A 16,168-nucleotide genomic window follows, 5' to 3' on the forward strand; every position below is an offset into this window, starting at 1 on the left:
CCGGTGTGTGTGAGGCGATGCGGCAGGTACCGGGGTGTGTGTGTGTGTATGGGGAGGGGGGGGGGGTCCGCACCCCCTGCCCGGGGCGCCGGTTCCAAGATGGCCCCCGCCCTCCCCCGTCTCCCTCTGCCATCCGCCGCTCGGCTGAGCCCCCCCGGGCACGTTGGAGGGGCTGGGGCGGCGGGGGAGTCCCCTGGGGCCGTGCCCCCTGCCCGGGCGGGAGGTCCCCGCCGGCTGAGGCGGCTCCCGTGTAGCGTGAGGGGGGGTCCGGGTGGGCGAGTGCGGGAGGCAGGCCCGGAGCGGAGACTGCCGCCCTGAAATCCCCCCGGTGGGCGAGAGGGCGGGGGGAGAGGGGGGTTTAATCCCGGCTGGTGCTTGGCTTTTAAAACCCGCCGGGCTGTCGGGCTCTACAGCGAGTAGTGGATGTGACTGAACCATTAAGTGGCATCAGACTACGCAGCTGGGCTCAGGAGACCCATTAAACTTTAATTTATAGGTTATTGCTAGGTAGCATGAGGTATTTTTATGAATTGGCTGAGAAAAACTTCATTCACCTGTGAAAACAGCGCCTTACTGATTTTGTTAATGCCTACGTTTAATCTGTGTTGAGCGATACGTAGCATTATTAATTTGGCATGTTGCATGTGAAGAATGCGAATGATGATATTTGATGTAATAGCTCGGAAAAGCAGTAGATGCCTTTGCATGCTGCTTTTATGCTTTCACCTCTAAATTCCTAGCTTTGTTTTATTTAATCTGTATAAAAACCCTTGTCTTTCTGGATTTCCAGAGCTTTTTCTTTGAGTTCATTTGCTTTCTTAAACAGCTCACCAGTCTTTGCATTATCCTTCCCTCTAAATAAACTGTAGAAAAACTTCAGAGGCAATAGCCCTCAATGATTTTTGGAGTTCTTCCTTATGAAGAAAACTATAGTTCAGACAGTAGTGACCAGTATATTTAGACCTCATGGTCATCCTCAGTACTTGGATTCATCATTTGGGTTTTTTTTACAGTTAGATTTTTTGGATGAGATTCGGAGTTCTTCCTTTAAGTTCATCTCTAATTCATGTGGATTAACTCTAATCTCACTTAGAATTAACATCAGGATTTTACTAGGTACCACTGTTTTGGATTGAGTAAGTTTTTTTGAATTGAGAATGGGTGATGGCATGTAGCTTCTAAAAGCTGTCTTAAAGCAACAGTTAATTTAGGCTTTGGGATTTAATCTCATAGAGCTAGGGAGTAAATGAATGAATGAGACTCATTAGTTTCAACTGTGCCTGTTTATTCATCAGAATGACAAGGAGTAAAGCAGTAACTTAAATGGTGAAAAGTTGATTTAAATTATTTCATGCTTGGTATAGCTTTGGACTTTAATGTGAATGTGTTTATATTTACAAGTGTACATTTGAAAGGAGACAGAGGAAGCCCCAGAGCTGCAAAGTGCTGGCAGAGTACATCAAGGAAGGGTTGCTTATGTTTCCTCTGTTGTACTTTTCTGTAGGCGTCCACTAGCAGTACTTATTAGAGACAGGAGACTGTGTTAGATGAACCTTGAACCTGAGCTAGTATGGCATTTTTGTGTTTGTAATAAAATGTTTTCTGTAGCATGCAATTTGGAACTTAAATTCGAAATTAGGCAGGTGTCAGAGCTGTAAGTTTTTTAAGAATGTGGTATTGAAGTAACACCAGTGCAGAGAAAGCAGGCTAATGAATGCACTATTACTTTGGACGCTTATTTGTGGTTTTGTTAATGTTTATAGGACATCCCAACTCCTGATAGGAAACGGTCACAAGTATGTTTTCTAAGTGGCAACTTCCAGTCCTTTCCTGAGTGCCCTGTGGGAGTACTGTGCTTCTCACAAAGACGTTGTTTTTGAAATCTGCTGCAACTCCCATCTGTTCTTAAGATATTGCAACGTTGCCTTTCAGTGAAACTGCAGCCTTAGTTCTGCTTTCCTGTGCCGAATCTCTCCTTTTTATGTGGCAAGCACTTGGGCACCCATGAGCCTTTCATCTCTAGCATATGGAAGGGAGCAGAAGGGATCTATAAAAAGTAGTTCAGCAGCATCTTCCCTCTAAACTGGTTCCTCTGTGTTAAGGTTTACTGTAGAACTTGCTATGATAATAAGTAAAAGCAGGAAAAAAAATCCAGTCTTGCTGCTAGCAAAGTGTCTGTCAGTTGTCTTCTAGAATGTCTATTGGAAAGATGTGGTGAATTAAGTTTCACCATCTAGAACGATGTGAATTATGTGTAGGAGTCACTAAAGTTTCCCATGTAGTTGTGCTAGTGCAGTTTAATCCCAGCCTGTGGTGTTTGTACTCTTCCTGACCCCATCTCCTGAAAAATTTTCATCCTGGGTGCTACTGTTTCATGTTCATTAAGGAAAAGATACAGTATATTAACTTGTCCCTTCCTAATTTTAGTCTTAGAAATACAAAAATGTAACAGACTTTATTTATACCTGCTTTCAGGGGATCATGGTGTTTATATCACAAGTGGTACCATACTTACCTAATGCAGTGCCTTCCTCTGTATAACAGAAGCAGGGAGATGGGGAACAAGCATTATTCAATACACTTCAAATACCCTTTACAGTGCAGTTTCCTTAACATCCCCTGACAGTTCAGACCGCTAACTCTGTCCCATGCCATATTGGCTGTATGGCAGATCTGAGAACAGTGCTGCATATTTTACAGAGCCATTTTGAGCATTACCATGAGGTATTCAGTAAAGTTCTTTGACAAGCGAGTTTCCCAAGACAGAGGTAAATGATACAGGTATGCCGACACGCTCTTTATTTTAGCTATTAGTCTTGCATTTAGGGGAAAGCCAGCAGAAAACAAAAATTGTGCATGTCTGAAGATGCACAAAACTTTTCTTTGGTGTTCTTGAATATCTATGTTTGTTATGCTTGGCTGCCAAAGAGCACAACTTAATTTTTTCCCCCACTTTGGAAGGCTAACAAATTCCATGTGTTTTTAAGCAACAGCATTAAGCAGACTAGTTTCCAGGACTCCAGGTTTTGTCATTAAAAGGGTTTATCAATCTACGTTATGAACCATGGGTAGAATCACCCTTATCTCCCAATTGTTAGGTCTGGAGAAAAGATGAGCTACTAATGTGAAAGGGTTTCAGTATACTCAATCTCTTGGGATCACATCTTGTTACTGTGGCCAATATCCTGGGGTTTTTTTGTGGCTTTTCCATTCAGCTGTGAAGGCTCACGTCAGCCCACTATTGCCATTCTTATATTACTAACGTGAAATAACAGGTCAAGTTAAAATCCAGCCTAAAGAGTACCCCCTTAAAGAACGTCGTATTTTTTAAAAAGCAAATTTTATTAAAAAAAAAAAATCAACCTTGGCAGTTGTTTGCTAGTTTAAAGAATGAAAATTCAAGCTTTCTTAGTTCTCAAACCATGCACGCAGCTAAAAGCTCCTGAAACGAACTCATTGTTTACATCCTCAATGACATCAGTATTTAAAAACGATCATTGAACCAATCCATAAACTGTAACTACAAACTGTACTATGAAATTGGAGATGCGAACACTGCAGTTTGCAGCATGCAGAGGAGATGGTGACACATGGACACGGAAAGAATAGATTTGTCTTTATGCTTTCTACCCTGTTCTGGCTGTTAGATTCTTGCCATATGTGTATCAGGGTGGTAGTTCTGTTCCCAGTGTGTATTCCGTGGTCTGCTGCTCCATCTTGTCTCCTGCAGCTCATTGCCAAGAGGGCACATCAGGTAATTTCAGTTTGTATGAGGAGTAGGCAGTGCATAAATGCCAGGTGGAGTGTTGAAAAAGACATTTGCTGAATGTCAGTGTGCACAGCTAGTGATGGTTTCCAGGTTATTGCTGACTTTCCAAGGCAGAGTGATTAGCTATCATGAAGCAAAGAAATGAGCATCTTTACTACAAGCATGAAGACACAAGGACTTATACGGTTTTCAAAATAGACTCATTAAGTGCGATGGGAGAAGGCTTGCACCTGAAGTTTTGTACCAGAACTTGCATATTTTTCACCTAAAAAATGTGACTACACATCTGGGAAGTCTTACGGGTATTTATATGTTAGATACAGCTTAGCGGTACCCATTTTGAAATAATTATTTCACTTAATTACTGCTTTAAGACTGATTTGTCTAGGACAGGCATGGAGGCAGAAGAAATTTGCATGTTGAAAATCTCTCTACCTCCAGCCTAAATAAGTCCTTTCTGACTTCTCTTATTTCTGCAGAGCTTCATAGAGCAACAGTTGTTGGGAAGTTAACTACTTTAAACTTATGCTGGTAACATTTGGAACCCAAACATGAAAATATGTAATATTTCCAACACTGACTAGAACCAATGTCATAGTACTCTTGGCTTTCCTTTTTCCTTTAGGTTTCATAGATTCTCATCTCAACAGTCTGGAAAATGCATATCTTAAGTCGCTGCTGAAGTAAAGACGGTCATCCAGGTAGGCTTACCTTATGATTACTCTTTTGCCCACCATTTTCTGATACCAGTCGCTTGTTTTCTACGATCCTGAACAATGTGTGGATTAGTATGACACTGGCTACAAGAGTAATTTTATATCATGCTTAGTATTAATAAAGCTGTGAAACACCCTTGTACCAATTTGTGGTCTAAGTATTTTTAATTGTGTGTTCCTTTATTGTCTTGTAAAGACAGCCTCTCTTTTTTGACTAAATTTTCTCACATTATTTCATTATATATGATGGTATAAATTTTGAAAAAATAGGAAAGTGTATTGCTAATAGAGCCAACAGTTAATGATGACTGACTACAAAATACATTGTGCTATAAATTTTATAACAAGTTTAAGAATAGAGTAAAACTGCTGCAGAGCTACTAATTATGTGGTGGAACTTGGGAACATGCACATCTGTTTAAATAAAGAGCATAGAAAATCTTTAATATGTTCATAATGTATTCTTTGCTGGACTTCAGCAAATTAAGCTGTTCCAGAAAGAACAATGTCATTTCACATGTGAAATGCAGAGCTGCTGTTTCACAGACAATATGCCATGAATACTATCTAAAGAAATGGACGTGACATTGCTAATTATAAATAAAAGCAAGTGGAATATATTTATTTCACACATTACATGTGGCCATATTAGAAGCTTCAACTGGCAGATGGAGTGCGAGTTCTTTTGTGTTTTTAGAAAACACCTTGCAAGTTCAGCTGATAGAAGGCCTTGCTTTTTTTTTATCGCAGTCCAGAAGAGTTAATAACTGATCTAAAGAAACAGTTTTAAACTTCTTCTCAGAGGTTTGACAAATACAGTAATGAAGATTTTCAATGGTTTACCAGTTACTGTGATAGATTTTCAGTGAATAGCTGTTCATGAGCAGTTAATTATCTCATTGTAATCTGGGTCATTTGTGAAGCTGTGAACACAGTCAACTTTTGTGTGAGGATTGCACTGTGAGTGAAGTGTGTGTGTGGAAGGGGGAACACTGAAGCTGCATCATATTGAGACTAGCAGTGCTGGAGAAGTGACCAACTTCTAATGAGCAGCTTGCTCACTTGTTAAGGTGAATAGAGGATAAGTCTAAGGAGAGTATGAAATCTCCACTCTGTAGGCCATATCTAAAAATCCTTGCTCCTCCCCTACTGTTCTCCCTTCCACCAGCCCAAGGCAAGTTACTGCTGCTCCCACCAGGACAAACAGCAGCTCTTTGTTAGCTGCCTGCCCAGGGCACACCCTGGCTTTGCTGCTGCTCCCTTGCTATCTCTACATCCTAGAGACCCTGAAAGGAGCCTTCTGCTGCCTAATCTCCAAGGATAACTGATTCAGTAGGTCTATGTTACTTCCAGTACCTATATAGCTAACCTGTAACTTCTGTCCCACCAACTTAAGTTCTAGCATTTAATTTCCGATGGGGAAAGGAACATTCAGTCTGTACCACAGAGCTGTTGTAGGTTTCTTATTCAAAGATTGGTTACTTCTCCAAAGATCAAAATCTGTTACTTTAATAGCATCAAAACCAGGCGTGCTAGAAGTTCTGTCTTGGTGCTAAGAAGACGCTGCAAGTACTCTAGCCCAGCAAGTCTGAAACTGCCCTGACTGAGCTGCCGTGCATGGCTCCCTGCTTCGAAAGCTTGTCGCGTGTTTGAAATGCGATACAAGGCTGCCTTGGACCACCTTCCAGCTGCCACGACCAGTCTGAGCAAGGGTATCAAAATGGCAAACAAACCTCAGGGGATAAAACTGTGAATGGCATGCTTTGAGGTAAATGCTGAGTGGTGCCTTCGGTCCCTCATCTGACTGCTGTGAGAGTCATGTGTCTGGGCCCTGAGACCTGGAAACAGGTCGGGCGAGACACCCTGGGTGCTTCTGAGGAAAGAGTAATCCAACTTCAAGAAATCTTGATGGTTAAAGCAGAGAGGAAAAGTAATGTGCAGCAGCAGAGTAGTGAGGCAAGATAGAACTCGGTCATCCAGAAGACACATTTTTGGAAGGAGCGTAGAGAAGACGGTTGTTGTCCTTTCCTTAGAACCATGGCTACAGCTAGCAAATGTGGATGGTTGAAAACTGCCATAGTTTCCCCTCTCTTCATTTCTGCTTGAAGATAACTACTTCTAGTGGGTGGTGGGCGTGCTAGCACTCAGACTGAAGGAGAAATTATGACTGGAAATAGCAGATTTCAGGACTGCAACAGTGGAGGAAAATGTCTTCCTAGGCTATTAGATCTGGAAAGTTCTGCAGTGAGTGCTGTGAAGGGAAGGATTTGTAAGGCAGTTACTGGAGGAAATGGGAGTCAAAGGAACAGTCTGACAGCTTGAAAAAGTTGAAGACTTTATTGTGCCAGCTGTAACCAGTGTTCGTTTCGTAGAAGCTATGAAAACTTTTCTAACCCTATGTACTGTATTCAGTATTAAATATTTTAACTCCTACTTTGATAACTATGCATTTATTATTTAATAAAGATAATTAAGATTCCTTAGGACTTTTTACTGAACTTATTCACATTGATAAATGAAAATTGTTGAATGCTTTAATTTCAAAAGGAAAAAAGGTTGGAGTGGGCAACGGAAGGGTGTTAGAAACCAATTCAGAAATTTGGCTAACAGGAAGAATTTGTAGCTGACATAGCTGTGGAGGAAGAGTTTAAATATTTTTAGGTACAGAATGATATTGTAGCAGAGTTGTAAAACATTTTTATCCTGGATATGTGATTTAAAAAGTAATGCACAGATATTAATATGATGAATATTTGAATTTTGGAATTCACATTCCACACAGCACAGGAGACTTAGGTAATACCTGTTAGGAAAGGTTTGCAAACTCCGTAACCTTTTCTCACAGTAGGACCTGGCTGATCAACTAATTATATTTAATAAGTTATAGAATACCAAGGAAACCTCAGCTTCAAAATCCTACTTTTCTTTTTGTATTTGGAGAAGAAGTAGTGGAGTGTGACCCAAATCATTACTGGTTGGTTATTATCCCCTTAACTGCCTGGAAAAAAGTAGAGAGAAACATAATAACCACCATCTCTAATATGAAGACAGGTAGTCTTAACCCAGTAACTCTTTACCAGTGGTTCACTTCTGGCTCAGCAAACCAAAGGCAGTATTAGATTTTTTTTATTTTATTTTATTGCTCAGAATTAAAACATCTTGTAGGAAGATGGGTTTTAGTTAAATACTCTTTCTACTGCTTTATGAATAGAGGCAGACGGCAGCTGTAACACAGTGTTTAATTCTGTAACTTTGTTGTGTAGGTGGAAAAAGTGTAATCAATGATGACAGTTGAGTAAATGCCACTTCATTAAGGTTGAATTTACATTTTACTCCTCAGACTTTCAGCTTTATCACATTATTTAATGAGTTCCTGCTAGTGGTTTTGGCTTCCTATGGGTGATAGCAATTAAATTTGAAAGAAAGCAGAAGGCATTCTGGTTGTTTTATCCAAATACTGAACTCATCGTTTTACATGCTTCTAGCTTACCTCAGGGAATTAAATGTACCACCTTATTAAATTGCTTATTCTGTCTTCTCTAATGCTTTTATCTAGCTTGGATAAAGCATTAATATTTAAAATGTATGTATCAGTTCAATAGACACATGCATTACTTATCAAAACACTGCAGCTTATTAAAATAAACCTGCTGCCATCACAAGTAAAAGTCTCTGGAATGACATGTGGTGCCAGCAGGCACGTTGTACCTTTTCATAAGCTGGTCAGCTGAGATGGTGGCATTACTTCAGGAAGAAGAAAAACCTTCTTGGATGGAGTATCTCCAGATTCCTGAAAAGAAAACACAGCATGCACATTAATATAGCCAAAGACTAACAAGCTATAGGAACAGGAAAGTATTCATTGAAGTAATTGGACTTTCTGTGGCTGTTCAGTTTGTATTAACAGTTCCCAGTATGTCAGAACAGCTACATGTGTTAACTGAGATTTCTTATATTTGCCCACACAGTGAAGATCTAAATAACAAAGTTATCCCTAGTTGTCCAAAAGCAAATTTTACCTTACTTATGGCTAATTATTTGTTTAGCTGCTAGTTTTCAGCTCATGGTTCCTCGCGTTTGGAATGAGAACAGAGTGTGTCCTTCTTCCACTGCCTGCACAGGGCATGGCCGGAGCTGGGGTGGTCTGGCTGGAGGACTCCAGCACACTCTCTTGCTCCTGGTTCCCAGTCTCAAGGACAGTGTCCGCCCTACAGAGACCAGATGTCTCTTTCCTTACAGTGGGCTGCTTCTCATTCACTGGCTGGTCAAATTCAAATGCTGATTTCCATTCTCTTTAGGTGTGCATTTGAGAGGACAGTAAGCAAAGGGATAAACTTTCCTTTTGTGTTCTCCAGTTAGTGCTGGCTTTATGACTTGTGCCCATCATACATGAATTAAAAGCATACCTTTACCCTCTTCCTCTTTTGAACAGGGCTTGGTTTTGGTTCTGTCTTAACAAATGTTAATGACTAACTGCTCTTGCTGCCTTCTGTTTTCTGCTGCATAATGGAAATTGTGCCCTCTTCTTCCATATCAGTTTTGCTGCCTTCAGAATGAAACAAATTTCTCTGTAGTTCTTGGAACAGCTTTTAGAGACCTTGTATGTAATAATACACCACTCTGAATTAGTAAGTAATGACATGACCTTTTCTTCTCCAAAATTCATTCTTGAGTAGTATGCTGAGATACTATCTCCTCATGTGAATGCTTGACTAGAGAGATGAGTTTTGATATGGGCGTGCGTGACAGGCACACTTGATAGCCTCTCTTCCCCCATGAGGAGTTAGAACATGCCACAGCCTGAGTGAAACCCTCCTGTCTGGTTACTTTGTGCCAAATAGTGTCATGTTTTTTTACTATGTTATGTTTTCTTTGCATGTAGACTTTAATAGGAAAGTTAATCCAAAAATCTAGTGTTTGCATTATTGCAAAGCTGCTTACACATTTAGAAACTGGAAGTTACAAATACATGGGAAGATACTAATTCCTCTTATTGGTAATTAGATTTTTTTTTTTCCTTTCTGAAAGTTGGATGTTTTCACGCACAAACTCTTTCTCTTGCATGCATACTAGTATATATAAAAAAAATTATTTTACAGCATTTGTACTCGAGTATAAGGCAGCCCTCACTGCAAGGAGATTGAATTTGTGTGTGCGAGTGTGCCTCTATAACTGTTACTTTGAGAAACATTTGATCTTGAATTTTAGATAGCTGTTGCAGGGACCCTCTCTCACTAATGACTATTCCGCATTTCCTTTGACAGTGAAGTATTTCTTAGGCTAAGGAAAAAAAGCAAAAAGAATGATGAGGTGAAGAAAGGAATGTCAGGTGCTCACATTTCTTTTAGCAATATCAGCACGTTCTTCCTGAACTTCTGTTGAAAGGGAATAGAGTAGTACTACTTGGTGCCCAGAAAAACTAAAGCTAAAGGAAAAGCTATCTAATCTACTGGATTCCTACAGGAATTTTGTAACTAAAAGAGGGATGATAAAAACTTTAAATAAAAGCCTCTTTTCTAAGGAGTTAAGGGATGAGCTGTTCTGGTCTCCAAGTAAGAAAACAGCCCTAGGGTTGATGAGTTAATGTCATGGTACCACTGTCTAGGTCAGTGGTTCCCAGTCAGTAAGTTGCATTGTCATGAGACATAGTGTTTCTTCTGTTTTTCTTCGTTAGACAATACTGAAGGGAGAATAGTATGGTCAGGCTGTCTGTGACTTCTCCTTATGATAATTCTTGACTTGATGCTGAGACCTTGTCTCAATGTAACTCAACCCAGCTGTGTTCTGGCAGTCAAGATCAGGCAGATTTCTTTTTCTATTGCTTGTGTCCCATCAGAGGGTTGCTGATTTGATATTTTGTCATGGGAGTCTTTGGCTTATGACTTGGCATGTGATTGTACCAGCTGCCAGAATGTAGTTCTGTGAACTTGGAATTAAATATAAATGAAAAAGGAGAAAAAAATCAACAACTTGCTAATAAAAAATGCAAGTAGGTGTCACTTTATTGCCCCGAGACATGGCATAAACAACTGCATTTGAGCTCCAGAATTTGTGTGCAGGAATTACCCCAGTCCTACTTCCAAGATAATATTTCAAAAAATTGTTTCAAAATAATGTATTAAAAGACCCCTGTGCTACTTGGGACATGGGATTCCTTTGCTGTCATTGCAGTGGCATAGCAAAATCATTCAGGCTGCCTGGAAACCAGCCAGGGGTGAGCGTAGGAGAGTAATCAGAATATCTCATAGGGAATTCTGTAAATTGTCTGTGGGTGCAGCTTGGAAGAAGCAGAAGACAGAAAGTGTGTGCATTTTGAGATAGGTGCAATTCTTAACGTCTGCCTCTTTTCTGAGTGCTCCAAGACAGTTTTGTACAGACAGCTTTTCCTTTTGTATGCTTTGCAGTGTTTACAGTGTTTCTGAAGAGTTCAGTTTGCCTGTTTTTAATGCTTATCTTAGGACCTTTTGTGATACAAAATAGTCTTTCTAACTTTCTTCCAGTTTAAAATAAGTTTGTGCAAAATTGAATTGCACTTTAAGGAATTTGTGTGTTTACAATTTTGTAATATTTGGAGGAATGAAAACTGGTTCAAGTAGATTGCATCCTAAATTTACCTACTTTTATGTCAGACTGCTGATTGTCAACATTAAAATGTCATATTACAAGTATATCATATTGTAGTTTTGTAATTTGATATCTAATCCGATAGCAAAATAATCAAAACAGCCTATAAAGAGTTAAGATAAATTTCAGTTGTCTTATTTGTATCCAATATATCCCTTTCTGTACATGATGGGGAGAAATGCAGCTGAAGTTGACATGAGTAATCCCACATCCTGGTACTAGGGAGATTGGCTGGTGGATTACGAGGAGACTGTTACATAGGCCAAGGAGCAGAAATCCATTTGTTACTTCCAGACGAAAAATGATCAAAGGCTGGAGGTGGAGCTGCAACAAGGATTTGGAAGTGGTCATCTGAGCTTTGCATCTGTTACTAAGGTCCAACTAGCTGAGATTAGTGGGGTAGGTCAAGTAAAATATGTCCTCTTATGCTTAGCAGGGCTAGCGGGAAGTCCTTGGTAGTGTCTTCTTACAGCATACTTTTTTTAAGCTTGTCTGAATTATACAGTCATATGTCTGGAATATACTATAAATCAGATCTGCAGGCTCTCGTAGTGAATTAAAGTGTAGGCTATTTTGATGACAAGTTTAAAAAAGCATTGGTATTCTAGTATAAGCAGATGAACTAAAATAGTAGGAAAATGTTGTGGTGTGATATAAACTAACTGAAAATGGATTGTAATGCTTTCTTGCAGCTGCCATGCTTTGTACTTTGCTAAGAGAATACAGCTAAGAAAATACACTTTGAGATTAATTTACATAAACTTTATTGCTTGGACACAGTTTTATTCTTGTTCTGCAAAACTTTTCTTGATGTTTAACCACAGTGGTTTTGCAAGGGATAAGGAGAGGGGAAATCAACTGAAAAAAGGAAATGTCTTTGAATTCTAAATTTACAGTGAAATTGTGTGCTAATTAATGAAAAATTATATACTGTAGGTCTGTTGACAAGAATGTAAGAGGTCTTATACTTTCCTCAGAAGTGACCAAAAGAGAATGTACAGGAAAAGAGAATAACAAAGAGCTGTAAAGCAGCCTCTGTTTTGGTGTTTTGCTGACAAAGACTGATATCAAAACTTTTGTTTCCTACAGGCTGTGTCTGGACCATTTGTTTGACAGCAGCCAAAGAACCTGTTCTCAAAATGTGTTTTAAGTATTTATTTGAGTAACTGGGTTTTGGCTATTACAACTTAACCAGGTGTTGTACAGAAAAAAATATTACCTATACTTTGCTCTTTTATGTTGCCAGGTAATTTCCTTGAGTGTCCTGAGCTTGTGTTTTAGGAGAAGTGTTGAATGGTCGTGTTTGGTTTGCCTTTGATGCTCAACTCCTGATGAGTGCTCATACTTTCCCATCTTCTATAATTCACTCAGTTGTTACATTTCGGTATGGGCCTTTTGAAGGGAACTGTAGGATGCATGGTGTGATCAAGGACTCTGCAAATTAGCAGGAGGAATCTATCAGCCAAAAATATTTTGTGGTTTGTCTTCAATTTCAGGTGTTTTGCAATAATAAAATGAAGATATAAAAAGACCCCCTATCCAGGCCTGTACCTGTTAGTGTAGAGTCTTTCCTAGCCTGAAAGACTTAGAGGGGCAGGTAATAGTCTTTATTAGGCCAACTTGTATACTTCTTTATATTTAGATGTCAAGCAAGTTGAAAGGCTGGTGTGCCTGAAAGGCTGCCTCTTCTTTCAAACTATAAAGCTTAGTCTAATAGAATATGTTATTTCTGTGGACTGGTTATGTCTAACCAATTGTCCAAAACCATTGTGGTTGCTGCAGTTTTTCTGGTTAATGATATGGGGGCAAAAGTGGCCATTGGAACCTTTCAGTGGCAAAGCAGTTGACAGCCAGTTTTGGCTGGGCTGAACGTAGTAACGACTGTAGCAAATAAAGAACCCATTGAGCATGTTAGATGTAATATTGTTTTGGTAAGGTGATCTGCTGCCTGTGTGCAGAATGGCATGGGGGGCAGATGATAGGACTGGCCGGTTGCGTGGAGACCAAATAAGCCGAGCTCTCTCAGATTTTGGGAGCAAGTACTGCATGAGAGGTGTGCCTTCTGCAGCTCTTGTTTGCAGAGGGAGCCAATTTTTAGCATGAGATGATAAGTGAGGTTACGGGTCTAAGACATTTTATGAAAGGATACTCCATGAAGTTTATTCTGGGCAAAGTTTGTCCTGCTATGGTATTAATATCTGGTTTTGCTTTCTGTGGTGCAATTATTCTTGGGTATTGCCTGACAGATGGTTGTATCTTAGACTTGTATCAGAATGATGTTATTTGCTTGACAGTTATTGTTCTCTCAGGAACGCGGGACAGGAAAGGACCTCCCTATTCATCAAGTTTATTTTCATGCTCTCGTAGGCTATGTCATACAGTCATAGACATATGGAGCACTGCCTGAAAAGCAGCTGGGGTTTTTCCCCTCGCTACTTTAATTAGAAGCCTGTTTCAATGCTAAATTGCCCTAAACATGAGGAAGCTGCTTGTAATGTTCAACTTAAATTTATTCATCAGCCGTTGGTAATAACCGGTTCTTGTGCCAAGGTTGTTCTTTTATTTTAGATATTTTTTTTCTTATTATTTTATATTTATTTCAGTGTGTTTATATACAGCCCTTGCTTATCTGCTCAGCTTTACTTTTGCTAGGTTAAGGCTAAGTCCCTGCAGTCTCCCTTGAGCTCTGTTGTTGAAATGTAGAGCAAAATGGAGGTGTGGGTACTCAGTGATTTTTCAGCTTTCACTTAGCAGGTTTTTCCAGTTCCCTGGGAAGGGTGTGTCATATTCTTTGTACTATTGCTGATAAACGAAGTGAATAGTAGCTTCCTTGTTATTGCAGTGCACCAACAGAAACACAAAGATAGAAAACTTCGTGTTTTAAACTCTCTGAACATTGTCTTTGAGTGGCAAGGTTGATCAAACAGTAGGGACTTGAGGTATATCCTCTAATTTAGGAATGCAGGCAGTCTTATGAAAGTAGTGTTGAGAGGCAGGCAGATGTTTGAGTGCTTCAAGTGCGTGGGTTCTACTTTGTGTTTTTGGGTTTTTTCCTCAGGCTGTTAAATGTTCAAATCATTATTCTGTGGCTGATCTGTGTACAGACAAATTCTTTTTGCATTTTTAATGAGTGACTGCAAAAATCTGTGATCAAAGATAAGCCATACCTATTACAAAGGAATCAAAAACTGGAATTGTGTTTAAATATTTTCCTGACTAATATTTATAGATACTTGCTACTTATAAAGGTTTTGATAAATCCAAGTACTCTTCAAAGTTTTATTTTCTGAAGATATCAATGAAAGATGTAATAGGCAGGTACATTTTGGAGAATTTAACTACAAAAATAATAATAATAAAAAAACCTTCGAAGAAACTTCAGTAGGAAGACCGGACCTACTTTCTTCCCATTTAAAATCCTAAAGACTCTTGTGTTGGAAAACATAAAACAAACCCGTAATAAAACGTAAAACAAACCTTTAAAATGCAGTGGAAGGATTTATGTTCTAGATTTTAAAGAAGAACTTAAGCCTTCTAATGTTCAACACTGCAGCTCCTAAAGATTAGGCTCCTGGCTAAGAAAGTATGGAGGCAGACACCTAGGGACCATATGCTGATGAGACTGATTTCCTGGTTAGAATTTGAAATGTGTGATGTGGAGCACTGGTACAGTGAAGCTGGTTGGTAGGAAACTAGGGTATACCTTAAACATTCATATAACCTTTGTAGTAATCCAAAAATAAATTCCATACCACTTTCTGCAGTTTTCTCTGAGGAAGGTGCTATTGATACTTATCTTCCATATAGTAGACTGGCAGTTAATTAGTTCATTTGTCCGGGAAGTAGGAGTACTTAATTCTAGGTCCTTTTCAACCCAAGGGAGCTCAAGCCCACATTTTTCTCTTCTTACAGTAGTGCTATAACCCAGTCATCCATGCTTGGGTAAGTGACCCAACCACCACACTGCAGATTCAGACCTCTTGCCTACTGTCTTGCATCCATCAACTTGTATTTCTGGCTGCATTATGGTCAACTTCATTAGGAAGGATGGGGCAGTCCTGTGCAAAGTACCCTGCAGGCTGATGACTTGGGTATTCTACTGGAACACAAATTCAATTCTGCTCTTTGCTTTCCAGGAAAGGAAATTCTGCTACTGGAGAGCAGCAGAATCTACCTCTAAATAATAGGGTTTTAGTCTAATTTAATACTCTTAGCAATTGTTTGAGGACTGTTTTCTATTTAATGTTTGACCAGGAAATATTTTAACAGCCTGAGATACTGTAATAAGGAAATGGAATAATAATGGCTGTCATTGATCTCGTTGCTTCTGGGGATGAAGTTTTAGAGTTGTATCAGTTCAGGACTACTTAAAAAAACCCACCCAAAACAAAAAAAAACCCACCAAAAAACCACTTCATGTTTGTTTCTTTTTTTTTTAAGACAGACATTATGATTTTGAATCTTGATACAGGAAAACAAAAGGGAATTTATAGCTATTTCAATTCAAAATAAATTATATTTTCTGTATATGCAGGCTATACTGGGAGATCCAACTATGACTCTACTTACAAAGAACTTTTTTCTTTTTTATTCCTAAGTAGGGGTATAACACTTGTGCAAAAGATGCCTTCTCTTTTCAGATAAAAAAGACTAAATTACAGAAAATAAGAGATTTTAAGAGGGGATAACCTAGTTGGGAAACGTAAACTTCCAAAGCATTAAAAAGTAAACTTGCTGTGTGTATTTCCATATTGCTCGCTCCCTGTGCGATAACCCTCAAAATTGTGCTCCTACCTGAGCAAAGTTGTAAAAGAATGAAATGTAGCCAACTTTGGCTCTTAATGAGTTAGTTACCTTGAAAGTGAAAAAAATTGTGAAAAGCTTTATTTAATGAAACAATGAAAATAATCGTATTAACTGTTGTTTTTTGGCTACAGCCTGCTAAATTTTCTAAATCTTCTGGGTTTCTCAGTGTGAGACAATGGTTGCCTTCACATGTGAACGACTTACTGAGATATACAATTCCTGGGTGTTATAAAGTAGTAATAATGAGAAATAT

The 16,168-nt window shown here is 39.1% G+C and overlaps 1 long non-coding RNA gene across 1 annotated transcript in view; it reads left to right on the plus strand.

Annotated features, from left to right (window-relative positions):
- The first annotated feature begins 4,392 nt into the window (after window positions 1–4,392).
- Window positions 4,393–16,168, plus strand: part of LOC106889738 — a 50,496-nt gene continuing 38,720 nt past the window's right edge. The window contains exon 1 of the long non-coding RNA XR_001412388.1: window positions 4,393–4,470. This is a non-coding gene — a long non-coding RNA (uncharacterized LOC106889738). The remainder of the gene's footprint in view (window positions 4,471–16,168) is intronic.

Source organism: Calidris pugnax, unplaced genomic scaffold (assembly GCF_001431845.1).
Source record: "Calidris pugnax isolate Ruff unplaced genomic scaffold, ASM143184v1 scaffold54, whole genome shotgun sequence".
Taxonomy (NCBI): Eukaryota; Metazoa; Chordata; class Aves; order Charadriiformes; family Scolopacidae; genus Calidris; species Calidris pugnax.